The sequence below is a fragment of the Peromyscus californicus genome, unplaced genomic scaffold, assembly GCF_007827085.1.
Source record: "Peromyscus californicus insignis strain IS unplaced genomic scaffold, ASM782708v3 Scaffold_13__1_contigs__length_99412109, whole genome shotgun sequence".
NCBI lineage: Eukaryota > Metazoa > Chordata > Mammalia > Rodentia > Cricetidae > Peromyscus > Peromyscus californicus.
Window position 1 is genome coordinate 7,169,604 of NW_026294424.1, and position 5,006 is coordinate 7,174,609.

A 5,006-nucleotide genomic window follows, 5' to 3' on the forward strand; every position below is an offset into this window, starting at 1 on the left:
GTTGCCTCAGGGCCCCGACTCCTAACCCACTTATTTTCTGATTCTGGGTCTCAAAAGCAGTTAGTCAGGTACCCCTTGCTCACCCTTCTCCATCTCCCCACCCCACCTCTACCATCATCTCCCTTCCTGAAGAGTAGGGTGTGAGGGGTGCACAAGGCCACACCTTACTTTGGGGTCACTCTTGAATGGATAGCAACCTGGGAGTCAAATTTCGACTTCACCGGTAGGCCAAGATATGAGGCCACTTACTAGGTTCTGTGCCAGGTGAGTCTGTCCAAACTACTCTTCCAGCATCACCAAACTAAGGCCTACATGTCCGGAGGGACATCCAGTGACATCTGTCTAGCCAGGAGTCTGAGGGTCAAGACCAAAATAATTATGGTGTAGGGGTGGAGCAAAGGAGGTCCTGGGAAGCCCCTTGTCACTCATCATGATGCCAGGACCCTGTATCCCAAAGCGTTTCCTTCTCTTGGCAGGTCACCTGCTTTAGCTGAAGCTGCCAGAGGAACACCTGTGACCCATGAAAGAGGCAGCAACTTGAGGAACACCTGCAAGCCTGCCAGGGGTGTGGGATGTGGTCACATCATGACAACACCAGTATCTAGCTTCTCAGCTCCTGGGGCAGGCTGAACTCCAGGCACAAGGCAGGGAGAGACAAGGACATAATGGAGGATGAAGTGCTGTAGTCAGGTTTCTATTACTGTGATAGACACCACAACCAAAGCAACTTGAGAGGAAAGTGTTTATTTCATCTTACAACTCTCAGGTCACAGTCCATCACTGAGGGAAATCAGGGCAGGAACTCAAGGCAGGAACGTGGTGACTAGAACAGAAACAGAGGCCATGGAGGGGTGCTGCCTAATAGCTTGTTACCCATGACTTCTTGCTCAGCCTGCTTTCTTATAGAACCCAGGACCACCAGCCCAGGGCAGCACTGCCCACAGTGATCTGGGCCTTCCTATGTCAACTATCAATCAAGAAATTGCCCCCCAATGTGGCTAGAGAGATGGCTCAGTGGTTAAGAGCACTGACTGCTCTTCTAGAGGACCTGGATTCAATTCCCTGTACCACATGGTAGCTCACAACTGTCTATAACTCCAAGATCTGACATCCTCACACAGACATATATGCAGGCAAAACATCAATGTACATATACTAAAAATAAATAAATTTTTAAAAATGCCCCCCCCCCATTTTGACACTTTGGGTCCAAGTAAAGCTGAGCTTTAAAAACAAGAAACAAAAAAAAGGAAAGGGCCGGGCGGTGGTGGTGCACGCCTTTAATCCCAGCACTCGGGAGGCAGAGCCAGGCGGATCTCTGTGACTTCGAGGCCAGCCTGGACTACCAAGTGAGTTCCAGGAAAGGCGCAAAGCTACACAGAGAAACCCTGTCTCGAAAAACCAAAAAAAAAAAAAAAAAAAAAAGGAAAGGAAAGGAAGGAAGGAAAGAAAGTAAAGTCTCTACAGATTTGCCTACACCTAATCTGTTTGATGCATTTTCTCAATTGAGATTCCTTCTTTCTAGATATATCTAGCTTTGTGTTAAGTTGACAAAAACAAAACCAAGCAGGACAGGGAATCATCTGCTCTCCAAACCACTGGCCCAGATGGTAAAATGTCCTCCATGCCAACAGCAGCTATTGTTTGCGGTGTCATGACCTACTACAGGCTCAGGGGAAGACCTGAGGGCCACCTGCAACATGGGACTCAAGCAGGCAGAAAGACGGCGTGGCAGAAAAGGCCTGGCCCTGTTCCACCTGCCTGGGTTCCAGTCTTGTTTTTGCTGCTGGGTGGCTGTGAGAAATGGGAGACCTGAGCTCTTTTCTTGATTCCTAAGTGGGAAGGGTTAAAAGCCAACCTGAGGATTCAATATGGCAGCCACTCATCCCTGCACCGAGTGGTACTTGGTGTACCTCTGCACCAAGGCTGTGGGACAAAGTTCCCAACTTGAGTGTCTCAAACAACACGAGCTTATCCTCTCGAGGCTCTAGAGACTAGAAGTGGAAGATCAAGAAGTCAACAGTTAGTTCCTTGAAGGACTAGGAGGGAGGACCCAGCCTCCGCCTCTCCCCAGCTGCCGACAGTTTATTGTAATCTATTTGTGAAGGCATCATCCCAACTTCAGCCTACATCTTCATGGGGTGGTGGCTCCCCCTGTGTCTAGATTGTCCCCTTTCTGCAGTGCTAGACACAGAGCCCAGGGCCTCGTGTATGATAGGCAAACATCCCCATGCAGCTCCATCCCTGGACAAATTGCTCCTTTTTATAAGGTCATACTGGATTGGAGGTCCACTCTACACTCCACACTCAGCTTCTAATAGAGACCTACTAGTGGGCTTCCACTCCACTGTAACTAACTACATCTGTGTTGACTCTAAGGCCACTTTGGAATTACTGAGTATTGCATGCTGACAGTATAATTTAACCATAACACCACTTGTGGGCTACTGAACACTCAGAATGAGTCTAGGAGTCTTGAAATGTGCAGTGTTAAATATATACTAGGTTTAGAAGATTTAGAACCCCCCTTACAAAATACAAGACATCTCGATATAACTTAAATATAAATGATATTGTTTACCCCATCTCTTAATCTTATTGGTCATATGCTGAAGCGATAATATTGTAGATTTATCCTTTGGGAGTATTTCTAGGGGTTGAACACAGGGCCTCAGGTGCTATCATGCTACCACTAAGTTGCATCCCAGCCTCTTTTTTAAAAAATCATTTATTTATTTATTTTATGTGCACTGGTGTTTTGTCTGCATGTATCTGTGTAAAGGTGTCAGAAGCTGTGGAACTGGAGTTACAGACAGTTGTGAGCTGCCAGGTGGGTGCTGAGAACTGAACCCGGGTGGGTCCTCTGGAAGAGCAACTAGAGCTCTTAACCACTGAGCCGTTTCTTCAGCTTCCCCTGTTTTATTTTATGACAAGGTGTCACTGTGTAGCCCAGGCTGTGCTTGATTTTTCTATCCTCCTGCCTCAGCCTTCTGTGAGCTGAGGTAACAAGCACGTACCGTTGCCTCTGGCTGCAGACACATAAATTTAAAGTTTTTTTGTGCCATCTATGGTTTCACTGATGTGAAGGGTTTGTTGCTTTGTTTGTTTCTAGTTTTTGAGACAGCATCTCCTGGCATCTGGAATTTTCAGTCCTCCTGCCTCTGACTCCTGAGAATCTGGGATTACAGGCTTGCACTTCTGGCAAAACTGTGCTTGGTTATAGAAATGAATATATGCCGGGCGGTGGTGGCGCACGCCTTTAATCCCAGCACTCGAGAGGCAGAGCCAAGCGGGTCTCTGTGAGTTCGAGGCCAGCCTGGTCTACAGAGTGAGATCCAGGACAGGTACCAAAACTACATGAAGAAACCCTGTCTCAGAAAAAAGAAAGAAAGAAAAGAAGTGAATATATATGGTTCTGGAGAGATAACTCAGTGGGTAAAGATGTTTTCCATCAAGCTGATTGACTAAGTTCCATCCCTGGGACCCACATCGTAAAAGAAGAGTGCTAACTCCAGAGAGTTCTCCTCTGACCTCCACACTCACATGGTGGGATACACACACACACACACACACACACACACACACACACACACACTCAATCAATCAATCAATCATTCAATCAATCAATCAATCAATCAATCAATCGGTGGAAAACTTAAAACCCAGAATATGTTTTCTGCTTCTCAGTTTTTATTAATGTAAATTTTGATGCTGTTGCTTTGTTATTGTTTGTGGGGGTTGCTCTTAGGTTTTTGAGTCAAGGTCTTGCCGCATAGCCAAGGCAAGGATGGCTTCATACTCTCCATTGCCCTTCAGCCTTCCAAGTGAAACCACATCCAGCTGTGTGAGTGTGTGTGTGCGTGCACATGCACATGTGTGCACATAGAAGTCAAAGTTGGCTACCTGGTGTGTTCATCAATCACTATCCACTCTATTATTATTATTATTATTAATATTGTTGTTGTTGTTGTTGTTATTGGCTTATCGAGACAGGGTTTCTCTGTGTAGTTTTGGTGCCTGTCCTGGATCTCGCTCTACTAGGCTGGCCTCAAACTCACAGAGATCCTCCTGGCTCTGCCTCCTGAGGACTGGGATTAAAGGCGTGTGCCATCACTAACCAGATTTTTTTTTTCTTAATAGGTAATTTCTTCTCCCAGTGGTCACAGCAAACACTTGATCATCCCGACTAGGACTCCAATCTGTGGAGCCACCACCTCCTCACTGAATATAGACACTGAGAATTCAAAGTGCTTTTAAATGAATTTCCCCACCTCCAGCGGCCTGAGAACTTCAGGTCACTGTATGCCTCTGTTGTTTTCCTGTTAGTCAGCACTGAACTAATATTGACAAGCCCTTAGAGCGGAACTGGTGAACACAGGCTTGGCTTTGCTGGAGACCTGTTACTGCTGCCTTTTTCCTTTCCCTGGAGATGGGAAAGTTAAGCACGTTTCTCTCCATGTTCAAGCCTTCTTCACTGAGTGGGTTTGTCTCACCTCCCAGAAGTGTGAGGCACACGCCATCTGGTCCCATCTTTTTCAAGTTGATTCATGGTTATTTTTTCCCATGTGTTATAAATTCTTCACCAACTACATCAAAGACCATAGTTTACTTAAACTTGTTTCAGATTCTTGTTAACAATGCATGAACATTATATATATATATTCTGGGTTTTAATTTTTTTCACTGGTGTGTGTGTGTGTGTGTGTGTGTGTGTGTGTGTGTGTGTGTGTGTATCCCACCATGTGAGTGTGGAGGTCAGAGGAGAACTCTCTGGAGTTAGCACTCTTCTTCTACTATGTGAGTCCTGGGGACGGAACTCAGCTATCAGCTTTACAGAAAGCATCTTTACATGCTGAGCCATCTCTCCAGTACCATATATAATTTCTTTTCAATATAAGTGTAAACCTGAACTATTTTCCATCGAGATTATCACTGAGCAAAATGGTAAAATGTTTGGGTGTTGTCAAGTAGTTTCTAGAAAAACAGCTGCTGCTCCTGCCAGTAAT